The following is a 17,589-nucleotide window of genomic DNA, read 5'->3' as shown; positions in this document are numbered from 1 at the left end:
ATGTGGGACCGTACAACATTAAGGCATAATATTTCAGCTACCCATTAGGCACATTATTTATTCTTAAACAATATTTATATGTTCGCAACGAATTGTAATTTTTAGGCCATCTGAAAAGTGCTTTGTTGTCTGAAATGTTATCAAGTAAAATAATAAAATAATCGCTTTTTAACCACAGGGCTGAGAGTGTTCAGACAATGTATTTAGGATCAAGAGGATCCCCCCAGGAGTTCATGTTTGAGTTTTTACAGATATTAAAAGTATTATAGTAATATTTCAATAGCTTAAGGGTCACATAACCAATTGACTCCAAACCAATGCCAATTAATTCAACTATTAATGCCACACAGGGTACACCCCTTTATATTGTCAGTCTGTGCGTCTTTATGTTTTATTTAAAGGGAAAAAATAGTATTTCAGCAAGCTGGTTGGTGGCCTTTATTATAGCAGCCAGAAGTTTCAAACACACACAACCTTTTGAAGTAAAGCATCTTGTGTAACCCCAACTGAAAGCAAATGCTTCCAGGCATTGTCTTGCTGGTTGACGGCTTGCCTATTTTCATCTTATCTCCAAATGTCGGTGGATGGTTGTTGGTTCAAGCCCCAGTATAGCCACAACAAGATCAGTGCATCTGTTGGGCCTATGAATGCTTAGTCTAATCAGCTGTAAGCCGCTTTGCATAAAAGTGTCAGCTAAATGACGGCAAACGTCAAATTTCCTTTGCAACCCAGATCTTGGCACAATGTGATGTGCATTTTATTGATCTGCACTGCAGGAGACAGGTATGCCTGGCATACTGCAGAATATCAGCCAGTGAGGGAATTCTATTTTTGTGATAGAATTGATTATGATGATGATGATGATGATGATGATGATGATGATGATGATGATGATGATGATGATGATGATGATTTCAAAAACAGGCATCACTTCACATTTCTCAGGAAATAAATCACAAAACAAAAAATATCCTACTACAAAGTCACAGATATGATCTGTTTTTGGCACCCTTTGTACCTCATGAATATCCATTGCCAACACTGTGGTAGTGGGGCAGCAGTGTCTCCCACTCTCTGCACAGTGTGTGTGTGTGTGTGTGTGTGTGTGTGTATGCCTCACTGTCCACACAGTACGTTTGTGTGTGTGTGTGTGTGTGTGTGTGTGTGTGTGTATGCCTCACTGTCTGCACAGTGTGTGTGTTTGTATGTACTCAGTGAGCACTTTATTAGGTAGACCTGTACACCAGCTGAATGCATAAAAGCATGTTGATGTGGTCAAGAGGTTCAGCTGTTTTTCAGACCAAATGTCAGAATGGGGGAGAAATTGAATACTTATGTACATTTGATTTCTTAGTTGTTGTTTTTTTTTATAAATTTGCAAAAATTTCAAAAAATCTTCTTTCATGTTGTCATTACGGGGTGTTGTGTGTAGAATTTTGAGGGAAAAAATGAATTTATTCCATTTTGGAATAAGGCTGTAACATAACAAAATGTGGGAAAAGTGAAGCGCTGTGAATACTTTCTAGATGCACTGTAAGTCTCTTCCTGGCATTGCTCTGAGCTTTGGTGTTTCATTTGGTGTAAAACATTTCATATGGAATGGTTTAACAAGTGAAGAAATATAAAAAATATGTGAATGATTAAATGCAAAGCAAAGGGTTTTGGCCACACTAGGTATTGACTTTTTTCTCCAAAAGAGACTATTTTTTATTTTCACAATATATTGTTATCTGTTTACTTATTTTCATCCACATGACCCAATATTACATGAAATAAATACTTGAATAGTACTTGGTTTATGATTTACTACTTGTGTGTTACCCTTTCTCTATATTTGCTGTATGTACAATGTTGTGCAAAAGTCTTATGCACTTGTAAAAAGAAGCATGTAAAGCGAAGATGCTTTCAGAATAATGAAATTAAAAGTTTCTAAATATTGAATGTATTATAAAGAGTATTAAACAATTAAACTAAAGCAATATTTATTTTGATGACCATTAACCTTTAAAACCCACATCAAATCTCTTAGGTAAACTGTCTTATCAGAAAATTGGCTGGTCGGTTGTTTTGAGCAACCTCAGAACATTTAATCTTTTGGATAATTAATGTTTGTCTCAAATTTGTATTTTCTACTGACAAACTAATGTAGAAAACAGTAAAATTAATAAGACTTTTTTTTTTTAATCTAGGCTTTTGCACACTACTGTATTTCTTGCCAATAAAGCAAACTCAAGTTGAACTCAATATGGATTGGTCTTCAGCATTTTCCTTTGCTTTGATTCCTCACATCCTTATAGGTGTTCAATGACCCTATCCACGGCTGTATTGAATTGCACCCTTTGCTGGTGAGCATTATTGACACACCTCAGTTCCAGCGTCTGCGCCACCTCAAGCAGCTGGGAGCCACAGACTTTGTTTTCCCGGGAGCCTGCCACACCCGCTTTGAACACTCTATTGGGTACGTCATGTTCCCTTTAAAAGGTCTCAAGTGCCATTTGGGTCTTGCATGGCAAAGGTTTTTATTACCTGAACCAATTTTAACATTTTATTAGTTTGGAAATGTTCAATTAATAGCATTTTTAAGACAGCCGTGAATGAAGCATGAAACATAACAATTATGCATTGAAAAATAAAAGTAGGGTTTGATTTGGCTCTGGGTATCCACTTACCAAATAATGTACTGTAAACAATGGCAAAGAATGTGGTCTTTCTGGCAGGGTGTGCTACCTGGCAGGCAAACTGATCAATGCCCTGAAACAGCGCCAGGCTGAGCTGAACAGTTGGTATTGTCAGGGACCAGAACAGTAACCCAGTAGCGAGACCACAGGAGTAAGCTTTCAAGTCTTAATTTTCTTTGCAGCAGAATAAACAGGCGAAGGTCGATAGCCAGCAAAAGGTAGCAACAGAGAACAGGCAATGGGTTGGTACACCAGCAAGCCGGTATATCATGGATAATCCAATATGACGTCAAAGTCACAGGCAAAGGGCTGATAACACATGGGCAGTCCAAACAAAAACAGAATCCGGAAACAAAAACCGAGAAGCCAAACAGGGCCGAAAAACTTTGGGTCAAATCAGTACAGAAGGATAAATCTCGAGCTGGAGGTCTAAGACAAAACAGGCCGCAATGGCAATCAATCAGAAATAAGAGAGTATAGTCAGGACACATAACAATCTGGCAATGGAAGACAGAAACAAAGGGAGTTTAATACATGGCCATAACAAGCATGATAACCAGGAAGTTAGTGGAATGACAGGAGACAGAAAGGAAATACATATAAGGACTGGGAAGGCGGAGACACGAAATAAAACACAGATGAAATGAATGAATGAATGGAATAACTAGGAAGCAGACTATGGTAAATACAGAGGGAATGAATACACAGAAAAGCTAACAACTTCGACAAAAACTGACAATGAAAAACACAGAACCTGACAGGTATTGGCTTTAGCCATAAGTAAATATAATGCAAGTCAGTTGCCCTCACCAGTACAGGGAATGCACTGCAATACAATTCTGTTATTGTCCCTCGAAGGGCAATTTGTAGAAAGGTTTAAAAGAACACAGAACACACAAGTTAAAAGAACACCTAAAATGACAGGTCTAAGGTAGTCAACAATACATACACTCACCGAGCACTTTATTAGGAACATTGTTACTTTATTACACCTACATACTCATGCGATTATCTGATCAGCCAATCGTGTGGCAGCAGTGCAATGCATATAATCATGTAGATATGGATCAAGAGCTTCAGGTAATGTTCACATCAACCATCAGAATGATAAAAAATGTTATCTAAATGACTTTGACCGTGGAATTGTTGATGGCAGACAGGGTGGTTTGAGTATCTCAAAAACTGCTGATCTCCTTGGATTTTCACACACACTAGTCTCTAGAGTTTGCAAAGAATGGTGCAAAAATAATAATAATCCAGTGAGCAGCAGTTCTGCAGACATAAATGCCTTGTTAATGAGAAGAGAATGGCCAGACTGGTCAAAGCTGACAGGAAGGTGACAGTAATGCAAATAACCACACATTATAACAGTGGTATGCAGAAGAGCATCTCTGAACACACAGCACTAAGTGAATAGGCTACAGCAGTAGAAGTCTAAAAAATAAGTCTATTAAATACCATATAAAGTGCTCGGTGAGTGTAGAGCTATAGCCATAGAGTTAATTGGTTCTCTTGTACTTGAGCTTGGGTACCCTGAATCCACGCCAAGTTGGAAGGACCTCAAGCTTACTGTTCACCACATTCTCAATTTTCATCTCCTGCAGCCCAACCATAGTTTTCATTCCATTCCAAGCCAATCTCAAATTTGAACCAAGCCTACCCTCAATTTTTTCCTTATACATTCATGGTTTCTCTTTCGGCAGCCTCATCATTAGAATGCTCTTTGGCCAATAAACCCTCCAGTGACTTATTAACCTAAGGCTTATTGTTGGGATTAAATCTTCTCTAGTTTTGAAGGAATCACATCATCCTCACAAAAAGCAACTGTAAACCACATACAATATGTGAGTTCATCAATATTGTCAGAAGAATCCTGACGCATTCAGAATCCTGTCCAGTCGAAACAGCCCTGTTGGTGCTGGGTGCGGTCATCTATCCAGACGTCCTCAAATCTGTGTCCGTGTCTGAGCCATAACATGCATCTTCTGTCAGGTTGAAACAGAACACTAATTAGCCTACACTGTCTGTCGATTTGCATCTCTTTCGGTTGGAGGATAATGTAGTCACGTTATGATTTTGTTGCTATCTTTAAAAGTTGAAAAAAGTGCTATAAGGAGGGTCATCTTCCCTATTGTAATATATTTTATTATTCTTTGGGTTTTATTTTTCCCCAATTGTTATAGTATATATTTTTATTCTGAGTGACAGTTCTCATCCCCTCTTTCATCCCTCTTGCTGTGGTCAGGACATGGCCCTTTTCCCCACACGTTCGATGGAATGTTCATCCCAAAAGCACGCCCGGGTTTGGGGTGGAAGGTATTTTTCAACTTCTACTCTTTTGTGTCCTGTTCTTTTGTTGCCTGTATTTTTGCTTTTACATTACTCTATAAACCACACAATGCGTATCGGTTCATGCTGGTGCTTATGCTTATGCTTATCCTTAATGCTGTCTGTCCGTCTGTCTGTGCGTGCTCTAGCATGAGACTGCATCTGTGCAAATGTTAGATCACCTGCTCGACAAAAACAATCTGAGGACAAAGCTGCCGGATCATGGGCTGAAACTGCCTGAGGATTTGGTGTTTATTAAGGAACAGATTGCCGGACCCCTGCGGAACCATGTTCCTCCCGGCCAGGTGCGTCTCTACAATAACCCGGGGCGGCCTGTGGCGTAGTGGTTAAGGTAAATGACTGGGATAGGCAAGGTTTTAATCTAAGGTGGTTCTAATCCCAGTCTAGCCACCATAAGATCCACACAGCCATTGGACCCTTGAGCAAGGCCCTTGACCCTACAGGGGAGGATTGTCTCCTGCTTAGTCTAATCAACTTTCTCATCTCTGCAGTGGCCATATCAAGGAAGACAGGAAGAAAAATCTTTCTTGTATGAGATTGTGGCCAACAAAAACAGTGGCATTGATGTGGACAAATTTGCTTATCTTGCTCGGTGAGTGATTTGGATGGAAGTGCACTTTATGGAAATTCTGGGGCTGATATCAATATCTTCTCATACACGAGGCTGATTTCCTGCAACAAAGTTCCCACCTTCTGCACTACAAGAAAGATATAGTGGTGCTCGAAAAGGTTCAAAGAAGGGCAACCAGATTGACTTAAAGAAAGATTGACATCAGAAAGATTCAAGATGCTTAATCTCTTTAAGATTGGTAAAATTGGAGACTTAGGGGTGTAATAAGGACCCATTACTCAGACTTCATGGGGACTAATAAGGAAAGCTAGATCATGAGACTTAGGGGTGATTTGATTGAGGCTTTTACATTTCGTAAAGGGATTAACTAAGTGAAGTACAGGCAATTATTCAGGAGTTTGGTTAGCAGAACGAGGGGGCATAATTGGAAATTAGAAAATAATTTGAAAAAATATTTTTTTTTTTCACACAGAGAGTGTGTGGAATAGCTTGCCATGACATAGTGTAGTGGAGCCAGAAACACAGGGTTTTGAAGGCCAGGATTTATAAATAGATACTATTTAGTGGTACTATTTACTGGCAGTCTGGAGTTGCTTGTGAAATGACAATGATTGGACTACTCATATCATCATGGTCCATCATACACATTCCCCCCATTTTAAAAGACCAAAAGTAATTGGACAGTTGGCTTCTCCGCTTTTTCTGATTACTTGTGTGTTCAATCACTTCCTAAGTGCAGGTATAAGAAATCTGGCAGTATCTAGTCCTGATTCTAGGATTGCCATTGGAGTGACCATGAGGACCAGAGTTAATGAGCCAGCACGCTTGGCAGCCATGCATGCCTAAATGGTACCGCCTGTTTACAGTCCTCACTTAAAATATATATACATTTGTGTCCAAATAAATAGCAGTTAATTAAAAAAAGTGAATAAAGTGCAGATATTTTTAAATAGCTTTTAGTCCCATATTTCCAAATCAAAGCATTAACAAACAAAATCTGCATTATTCTTTTACAGGAAGCAAAGAAAAGGAATATTAATCTCAACATTTTTCTCTTCAAACTCAACCACTTACTGTATAAACAGAATAAACTTTTCAAGATTTAACTTCACTTTAAATGACTGAACTAATATTTAGTTGCATCACCGTTGTTTTTGATAACTGCTGTCCATCTGCGTTGCATCGAGTCAACCAACTTCTGGCACCTAGAAACAGGTATTTCAGCCCAGGATGAACAAACTACATTCCACAGTTCCTGTGAATTTTTGGGTTTTGCTTCAGAAACTGCATTTTTAATGTCACACCACAAGTTTTCAATGGAGTTGAGGATTGAGCTGGCCATTACCTCAATCCTTTTTGTCTGGAACCAAGATGTTGCTCACTTACTCATGTGTTTGGGGTTGTTGTCTTGTTGAAACACCCATTTCTGAAGTACTGTCGATGACCACTAGACCAGAAAATAACTATTTTAGTCTCATCAGTCCACAGAATGTTACCCCATTTCCCTTTGGGCCAATCGATGTGTTCCTTGGCAAATTTTTACCGATTCTGCACATGCGGTTTTTTCAACAATGGTGCTTTACAGGGGGCTTCTTGCTGATAGCTTAGCTTCGATCATACGTCTTCTGACTAACAGCACTTGTAATTGTAGATCATCTTTGATCTTTCTGGAACTGATGAATGGCTGAATCTTCGCTATTCTGACTACACTTCAATCCATTTTAACAGTAGTTGCTCGTTTTCTTCCACGTGTTTCAGGTTTTTGTTGCCATTTTAAAGCATTTGAGATCATTTTAGCTGAGCATCCTATAATTTGCTGCACTTCTTTATATGTTTTCCCCTCTCTTTTTAATTAAATGACGTTGGTCCTGCGAACAATGTTTCTTTGCAATTCAGAAGGAAATATATTTTATAACAATGTGCGAAACATTTTCTTCCCTTCTTCCTTAATAAAGGACAATTAATGACATCTGTTTTTATTAAAATCCACACTGCTATTATTTTGAACATGCCCCTTTCAATGAATGAGTCAATTACTCAGAACAAGCAGTGTGCATGTCATGACAGTTGGGTCTGTTTGCCAGTTACTGATTCATTTTATTACATTTTTTTAACCAATATCGAATCTTTACAAACTTCTCTTTTTGTCATTAGAGACTCCTACTACCTGGGCATGCAAATTAGCTTTGACCACCAACGCTTCCTGAAGTTTTCACGTGTGTGTAAGGCGGGCGGAATGAAGCACATCTGCTCTAGAGACAAGGTACTGGTGCCACCGTGCAGAGAACGACCCCACACACCACATTGTGCGAGGGGATCTATTGTATCTGGAATAAATGTGTAAGCCTTGCACGAACCCAACGACAGAATTTAGCGAGGGTGAAGGTATCTGTGTGCTTGTCCTTCTGATCTGAATGAGGTTAGTAGGGTTAAATGTTAATGGTTAATAACTAGATCAGCCAATAAATAAACCAAGTTACCAAGACAGTAGTACCACTCTGCCTTCCGCTTTCTACTGGTCTGGGCATCTCCACAATACGGCAAATCTACCTTTGTATTTATTATCTGACTCCATTTTAATAATAATTTATATTAGTTATCTAGCTTTGGTAGATTTCTTATTTATAATTTAGACTTGATGGCTAAAGGAATCCTGTCCCGTAACATACTCCCTGAACAGTCCTCTGTTGGTCCCGCCACATGTCACATCGGCCGTTATGTGCATGTGTCACAAGCTGGCTAGATATCTACAGTCATTACAGAGGTCGCAGGAATAACTGCTTTTGGGTGTAGGCGATGGCAGCTCAGGGACCCAAGAAGACCAACATTAGCTATGACTGTTCTTGACATGAATGAACTGACTAGCGGAGGCGATTGATTTACTGTCAGAGGCCTACGGGTGCAATATGCCATGATACATTAAGCGTAAATTTGCAACCTCCCTAGACCAACTCTAGGGAGTAACCAACAATGTATTTTACCAGGCAGGTTACTTACTTAATCACATTAAATTCCAAATTAAATATAAATAAAAGTTTTACAAGAGAAACCAAATTGCAGAGTCTTAAAAGTCATACCTGTCAAAGGCTATATGCACTATGTGGGTCTGGCTATAGACACCACAACAAAAATCTACATGCATTATGTGCATGGGAGTCTGACTACATTCTCCAGTATATAAAAACTACACTAAATAAAAGCACAAACCTGGCCTTTGATTTTTGATAGGATTTGATCAGGGGGGTCGAGGCAAATTACTTTCACTGGGACAGATACTCGCCATACTTGCACCAAACCTCCCTTTTGCTGATTTGCCATTATGATGCGTATGTTAATCATTTCTGTTGGTTCCAGGAAGTGGGAAATTTGTACGACATGTTTCACACACGGTATAGCCTTCATCGGCGGGCCTACCAGCACAAAGTGGGAAACATCATCGCAACAATGTGAGTACCTTCACACTTTTCCAAAAAGACCCCAGCTCATACTGGGGAACCATGTCCAATATTGCTTTGCCATAATGATATGAATGCAAACAGTGATGGCTTCTCTTGTCTACAGGATAACAGAGGCTTTTGTGATGGCTGACAACCACATTCAGATCATAGGCTCCAATGGCCAGATTTTCACCATCTCCACTGCCATTGACGATATGGAGGCTTATACAAAACTCACCGGTTAGGCACTTTACATACCTGTTATATAGTGATGGAAGGCTCTCATATTGCCGAGATTTAACGGAAGAGCTGCAAATTAAGTGCCTGTTAAAACACAATGGTAGCTAATTTACTAAAGAGCAGGTGCTATCTGCATCGGCTATATGCAGCCCAAGTTGTTGCAAGTTGTGTAGCTTTTGAGAATGTTTAGGCTTAAGAGTACACCTGATAATAATAATAATAATAATAATAATAATAATAAGAACCCCCCCCCCCCGCCAATCCCTTTTCAGACCACATCTTCCAGCAGATCCTGTACTCCTCGTCTCCAGAGGCTCGGGCCATCCTGGAGAACATCATTGATCGCAAACTCTACAAATATTTGGGCCAGGTCCGGCCCAAGGATCCTGTGGCAGACACATTGGTGAGATTAACCAGTCTGTAGACGCTGTAAAAAGGGGGAGAGAGTGAAAGAAGGAGATGGTGGGAATGACAGGGACCCTTGACGGAGCATATGAGTCGAGCATTTCTAACACAATCAGTGCCTTTATACCACTGTCTACTTTGTGTCACTGTTCTGTAGTAGGTCTTTCATCACTCTGACTCTGTATTCAACCTACAAATGTTCATGAAACAAAACCGCCATCCCCTGCCTTATACAAAGTAACAGCATCATGGCACTATTGTATTTAACAATGCAAATACCTGTCAACCATTTACTTTTACATTTCTGCTTGGCCTGCATTTAACCATGTTTTGAAATGTTCATGTTTGTCAGCCTTGACTGTGGTTACCAGTCAAGATGCTAAGATGCTATTCTAAGTTTATCAAGATATGTTTATCAAGTATTATGAAGCACACATTTCATCTCTGTTGGATTAGAGTTGGCTTTGAGCATACATATGGCAAGTTGAGAAACAATGTTTACATTGAGAATTGATTTCATGGCATACTCTTTTCAAGGTTCAGATACTCTGTGCTGAGAAGGGTAGGTTATTTTCTGCATGAACACAGCCACACCACATTGTAAAACTGGGCTGTAATCCAAATCCAGCCCTGGTTTTCTTTTCTCGTGGTTAATTAGTGCTACTGATTGGCCAGACTGTCTTCACACATGACTCCCAGGTAAAGGGAGGGTGGAAAACCAGGAATTGGTAATCCAAAACTGTCTGATGCTGCTTCAGTAATGATATCTCTGCATTGACTCAAATATCCAACACCAAATTTTCTGGAGATGGTGTTGACATTATAACCTAAGTTTGGTGACAATTTAATTGTTTTTTTCATTTTGGGGACAACATAAATGTTAGAGCTGGTGACAACCTAAAATACATTGATCAAATAACCATCTCTCTTCGTCCTACTGTAATGGAAGTAGGGCTTGTCAAATTCCCTGCCCTAGAGACAAGTGCAGAGACCAGGACCCCACACACAACATTGTGAAATGAGGTCTATTGTAACTGGAATAAATGTGTAATTTTGGTTCCAAGGTCTTTCTTATAATGCCAAATCAGTATGATAAATATTAAAATCTGTGAAAAAGTGGTCCAAATGTGTGTGTATAATCGCTTCGTCATTAAACTGCCAAATTGTGGAGTGAGAGCAGATTTTCAGTTCTGTCTGTCACATCTTGCCAATTATGCTTATTTTGTGCTATAGTATCCCATATCTTTTTAATGTTCACCTACCAGCCATATTTCTTTGTTTTATAATTGGGTGAAGTCTTACTCTCTGTTTTCATTTGAGTGATTTTTTGAAAGATATAGCACCTGATGTATGTGAAGTTTCCATTTTGAATAATCATGGAAACTTGAAAGTGTTTACATTTTACTGTGGAAAAAACCTAAAGGTGCTGAAGAAGTTAATATGAAGAGGTGAAGAAATGGCTAAACTAAAGAATGCTCAAAGAATATGCCCACACATGAAATACTGTAATTATGGCTGTCCCATATGCTCTTTGCATGTGAGGGCATTCATCAATACCTGTACCAATACCTGTCCATTCACCAATGTAACTGAAAACAATTACAACATCGAGTAATCCAGCAATAATGTACATTGTAAAAAAATTTGATACCATGTCAATGTGAATGGGAGGCATGACAAGTGTGTTCTATAATGTTTTTAATTTGAAGCAAAATTGAAATTCAGATTATTAAGTATCAGAACAACAATGCTACCATATATAAAGCTTTTAGAACCACCTTTTTAGAACTTCTTGAGATTTCGTTTTTTTCAGTCCTATAGTTTTTCGTTTTTATATATATATTATTGGTCACTGTTCTTGGTAGTGTTATTTTTACAGAGACTGAAAAATTCCTTATTCCTTATAGTCTCCGTTTCATGCTAATAACACTATTTTCCCTCCGGAGGCCAGAGACACCTAGTGGTGTCACAAAGGAATTTGTTGCTGCAAATGATAGTCTGTGGTCTGTGGACGGGGTCTGTAGTGTAGTGGTCAAGGTAGATGACTGGGACTCGCAAGGTCGGTGGTTCGATCCCCAGTGTAGCCACAATAAGAACCGCACAGCCGTTGGGCCCTTGAGCAAGGCCCTTAACCCTGCATTGCTCCAGGGGAGGATTGTCTAATCAACTGTATGTCGCTCTGGATAAGAGTGTCTGCCAAATGCCATTAATGTAATGTAAAAATGACTTGTGTGAAACTCAGACAAGTCTTAGTAACCTTGGCATGCTTTCTGCTTGTGCTCTTTTGTTCCCTTTTTACTCCTGCAGATTATTAACATGGATTATGGGAAGAAAAAGGATAACCCGGTCAATAACGTGTATTTTTACACCAAGAATGACCCCACAAATGCCACAAAGATCAGCAAAGAGCAGGTAGGAGGTTATTTGGGCTTCTGTATAATTACGGTTTTAGAATCAAGATGAAAAACTTTGGATCGACAGGAAGTACTCTGAGGATGAATCCTATTTTCCTTAAATCATGTCCGTCCATCATTTGTGCATTTCCTGATGCCTGGCAGTGGACCGTCTTGCCCACAGGTGTCCCTGCTCCTTCCGGAGACGTTTGCTGAACAACTGGTCCGGGTCTACTGCAAGAAGACTGACGAACCGAGCTTTGACGCAGCCAAGATCTACTTTAAGGAGTGGCGTCCCCCCTTTGAGCTAATGGTAAACATCCACCCTCTTGCACAGCCCTTTTCCCCACCAATATGTGCCTTATCCACAGATTATCATTTGAAAATAATATAATAAATATAATTATCTTATGTATTCCTTTTGGGGGAATTAAGTTTCAGATTGGTCGGCTGTACATCACGACCAATGACAGAGTAGACCGGGCTTCTTAATTCCCTTGAAGATATGACATCACTCTGATGAATAGCCTGTTTGCGTGACACAGCGCTCACAATGGTGATTTATTGAATGGGAGCCTTGCCTGTTACATTACATTACATGGCATTTAGCAGACACTCTTATCCAGAGCGACGTACAACAAAGTGCAAATTAAACACAAGAACAAGTGCAAAGAGGACCTGAGAGGACAGTATATTTCCGAGTCCTAGTGTAAACATGCAGAAAATCTGAACCCTTTAAGAGTACAATCAACTTTCAAACTAACATACCACAATTGCAGCTAGAATACAAAAAATAACAATACCTATACAAGTAACAATATCTATACAATCTATACATAAGTGCCATTACAGTCTAAGGCTAATCATGGTGGTGAGTTGGGGAGGGAAAGGTGTAGCCTGAAGAGATGGGTCTTCAGTCTGCACTTGAAGGAGGTCAGAAACTCTGTCGTTCTGACATCCACCGGGAGGTCATTCCACCACCGTGGGACCAGGACAGACAGCAGTCGTGAGCGTGAGGTGCAGGTGTGGCAAGGAGGAGGCGCCAGACGGCACGAAGTGGCAGAACGGAGGGGTCTTGTCGTGTTGTGTATAAGTCTTGATAAGGGATTGAATATATACAGGGGCTGATTGTTTAACTGCCTGGTATGCGAGCACCAAAGTTTTAAATTTGATGCGAGCCATAACAGGCAGCCAGTGGAGGTTGCGGAGCAGGGGGGTGACATGTGAATGTCTGGGAACATTGAATACCAGACGGGCTGCAGCATTCTGGATCAGTTGTAGGGGTCTGATGGCAGATGCTGGAAGGCCAGCCAGCAGAGAATTGCAATAGTCCACGCGGGACAGGACCATTGTTTGAACAAGGAGCTGAGTGGAGTAGGTGGTGAGAAAGGGTCGGATTCTCCGGATGTTGTACAGGAAGAACCTGCATGCCCGGGTCACCGTAGCGATGTTCTCAGAGAAGGATAGCCTGTTGTCCATCACCACTCCAAGGTTTATTGCACTAGGGGATGAGGTCACTGTGGTATCCCCTAGTGAGATGGAGAAATCAGAGAAGGGAGAGGTAAAAGCAGGGATGAAGATGACCTCCGTTTTACCTGGGTTGAGCTTTAGATGGTGGTTGCCCATCCAGCTCTGGATGTCTCTCAGGCAGGCGGAGGCCTGTTGTTTGACTTGTAGTATCTGTGTCCAAATCCATGAATGCATCTTTGTAAACTCTTTGAAGATCAATGCATTTTTGAAGCAGCCTTAATTGGGAAACATAAATTGTATTGGTAGACGCTTGACAAGGCTGTCCTGGAAAAATGCTAGTATTAGGAATGTGAATCATATAACAGTCATTTAGTTTAATGCAGTAGAATAATTGCATCCCTCACTGACATTTTGTCACTCGTTTAGGATCAGCTTGGCCTGGAGCTGATGGAGAGCTGAGATGATGATGAAGATGAAGGTGGTAGTCTGAGGGGGCATCTTATTTACATATATATTTATTTGTGTTTTTTGGGGAATAGTGCCTTGACTGCAAAAGTCAAACTCTTCTATATAGCAGGTGGTGGTGTTCAGATGGGAGATGGCTGTTCATAAACTAAAGGGAAGATTATAAAGAAGAAGTGCTAAGCGACATATGATGCATTCTGCCCAGGAAACATGTGCCGTATGTATCAAACTGCCGCACGGGGCTAGAACCGCAGTACGCATGTGAGCTAGGTGACTCACTGTAAGCTGCGCTTATGTTAGTGCGTATGCATTCAATGGTGGGTCCCGCGAATAAAGGGAGGAGATATTATACGTGTGGCTGATTATGTATTCCGTTGAATTTACAAAAGTTCACGCAAATTAGCGAATTGTACCTGAAATTTCTCCACCTCTAAAGAGCAGGTGTAAACTGAGACACAAGACAGAAACATAGATATAGGCTGCGAAGATATACTGAAATAATCTTCACAGCAAGAACACTATTTCAACCCCCAGAGCAAGAAATCATCAAACAGATTAGTAATAGTAAATATTATTTAATGATGTCAGCCAAGCAATCATTAAGGCTGGGTGTTTGTCACAGAAAATATTTTATTAAATTGACCAATATCTCATGCAAGGCAATTGGAAGCGACTGGAATAACGTGCTCAACTGTAGTGACAGTAACTGAAGTAAAAATAAATCAATGTCCATCACAGAAAGAGCGTGAATTTGTTTTGATTAGTTATCCTCGAAAACAATCGCGGAGAAGAAACTGGGAATTAAAGGGTCCGAAAATCACCTGTGGCTTCCATGACAAACACCCAGCCATACAAATAATTACACTTCTGTGAGAAATAAAAGATGTAGTGGAGCCTCCCACACGACGTCCCCATTCTATCCCGGCAATAGTGAAGCTCATTGCAAAGATACATGCAGAATATACGCTTTTACGATAAAGGGTTATCACCACACGCAGTGAAAATATTCAAAGCACTAAACACGTGTTTTAACTGCGCGGTTTAAGATCTGCCTATTTTGCAAAATGCGGTTCCTGAGCAGTCCCGTTCACTGATTACGTAATGAGCTGTTGCTCATTTGTGTGCAATTTTGTTTTATTTTTAAATCATTGTAATTCACAAAAACAGCAATATACTTCTTCTTTTTTAAGCCAACTCACTCTCACAATTTTAGCAAGCCTTTTTGAGTCTAGGCTCCTAAAAGGTGAGGGTTCTTTTCTACATATCAGCTTTAAACTTTAAATTCAGCTAATAGGATAGTAAGCAATCCCTAAGGACATTATGTGTGGGCATCTTGAGATAAGAATAACTTAATTAATTTCAGCTAAAATCTGGTTTATATTTTGTGCATTTGGAGTGACCGTAATGTGGTGTTTTTGGTGTGTTTTTATTTTATTTATATATTTATTTATTTATTCTTGCTTTGATGTCTTATTCATTGTTCTCATGTGGTTCTCATGTGGTTCTCATGTAGTTGCTACTGATATCCATCTTGGTTGAGATCCACAATAAACTATGGTCAGCACTTGATTTTCCATGCTTGAAAGCCATGAGAAAAATAACTTTGTTGGGAGGCATCATTATCACACTTTCATATATGTCTCAGTCTGTTTTGACTCTGATGTACATGTAACTGCAGCTGGGAAATAAATACAATTACACTGATTTAGATTGTTGCCTGTATTTTTATTACATTACATTACATTACATTATTGGCATTTGGCAGACGCTCTTATCCAGAGCGACGTACAACAAAGTGCATACCCATAACCAGGGATAAGTTCGCTGAAAGACCCTAGAGGTAAGTACAATTTCAACTGCTACCTGTACAACAAAGGTAAGGACAAGGGCCATTTTTTTTTTTTTTTTTTTTTTTTGAACAAACAAACAAAAAACAAACAGAGCAAAAGTCACCAAAGTTAACTATGCAAACACTGCTTACCTAGCCAACTAAAAATACCGATACACAAAGCAAGTCACAGAGACAACAATTAAGGTTCACAGGGAGGTAGGGAGGGATGGGGAGAGGTGCTGCTTGAAGAGGTGCGTCTTCAGCTTGCGCTTGAAGGTGGGGAGAGATTCTATAGTTCTGACCTCAACGGGGAGTTCGTTCCACCACCGTGGAGCCAGAACAGACAGTAGTCGTGAGCGTGAGGTGGAGGTTCTGAGAGGGGGAGGTGCCAAGCGGCCTGTGGAGGCTGAACGAAGAGGTCTGGCAGGGGTGTAGGGTCTGATGATTTTTTGCAGATAAGCTGGGGAAGACCCTTTAACTGCTTGGAAGGCTAGCACCAATGTTTTGAATTTGATGCGAGCCATGACAGGCAGCCAGTGGAGGGAAGTAAGCAGGGGGGTGACGTGTGAGTATTTGGGAAGGTTGAAGACCAGACGAGCTGCTGCATTCTGGATGAGTTGGAGGGGTCTGATGGCGGACGCTGGGAGGCCAGCCAAGAGGGAATTGCAGTAGTCCAGGCGGGACAGAACCATCGCTTGGACCAGGAGCTGGGTCGAGTAGGGGGTGAGAAAGGGGCGGATTCTCCGTATGTTGTAGAGGAAGAACCTGCAAGACCGGGTCACCGCCGCAATGTTCTCGGAAAGGGACAGTCTGCTGTCCATCACCACGCCGAGGTTCCTTGCACTGGGTGACGGCGTGAGTGTGGTATCCCCGAGAGAAATGGAGAGATCCAGATGGGGAGAGGTATTAGCAGGGATGAATATCATTTCAGTTTTACCTGGGTTGAGCTTTAGATGGTGGTTGTCCATCCAGCTCTGGATGTCCCTCAGGCAAGCAGAGATACGGGCTGAAACCTGCGTATCAGACGGCGGGAACGAGACGAAGAGTTGGGTATCGTCCGCATAGCAGTGGTAGGATAGCCCATGTGCAGTGATCACAGGGCCAAGGGAGCGAGTGTAGAGAGAAAAAAGAAGCGGGCCAAGGACTGAGCCCTGGGGAACTCCTGTGGCGAGGGGCCGAGGTGTCGATACCGAACCAGCCCAGGCAACCTGGAAGGAGCGACCAGAGAGGTAGGACTCAATCCAGTCCAGGGCTGTGCCACAGATGCCCGTTGCTGACAGGGCAGACAGGAGGATGGAGTGATCCACAGTGTCGAAGGCAGCAGAGAGATCTAGAAGAATGAGGATAGAGGAGAGGGAGGCTGCTCGTGCGGCATGAAGTGACTCACTGACGGAGAGGAGCGCAGTCTCTGTCGAGTGGCCCGATCTGAAGCCAGACTGATGGGGGTCTAGCAGGTTGTTGTTAGAAAAGAAGGAAGAAAGTTGAGTAGAAGCGGCTCGTTCTATAGTTTTAGAAAGGAAAGGAAGAAGAGATACCGGGCGGTAGTTCTGGATGATGGAGGGATCCAGGGTAGGCTTTTTTAGCAGCGGAGTGATGTGGGCCCTCTTGGAGGATGCCGGAAAACAGCCGGAAGACAGGGAGGAGTTGACAAGGGAGGTGACAAATGGGAGAATGTCAGGTGTGATAGTTTGGAGAAGAGAATAGGGGATAGGGTCAAGGGCACAGGTTGTAGGGCGGTGGCAGAGCAGGA

General features: G+C 41.1%; 1 pseudogene; it reads left to right on the top strand.

Moving 5' to 3' along the window:
- The window catches only part of LOC133116925 (deoxynucleoside triphosphate triphosphohydrolase SAMHD1-like), a 31,070-nt pseudogene extending 17,068 nt beyond the window's left edge, over positions 1-14,002 (top strand).
- Positions 14,003-17,589: the final 3,587 nt, after the last annotated feature.

Source organism: Conger conger, chromosome 17 (genome assembly GCF_963514075.1).
Source record: "Conger conger chromosome 17, fConCon1.1, whole genome shotgun sequence".
In the NCBI taxonomy this organism is placed as follows: domain Eukaryota; kingdom Metazoa; phylum Chordata; class Actinopteri; order Anguilliformes; family Congridae; genus Conger; species Conger conger.
Note: the sequence above shows the minus strand (reverse complement) of the source record. Positions and strands in the feature narration are given on the sequence as shown.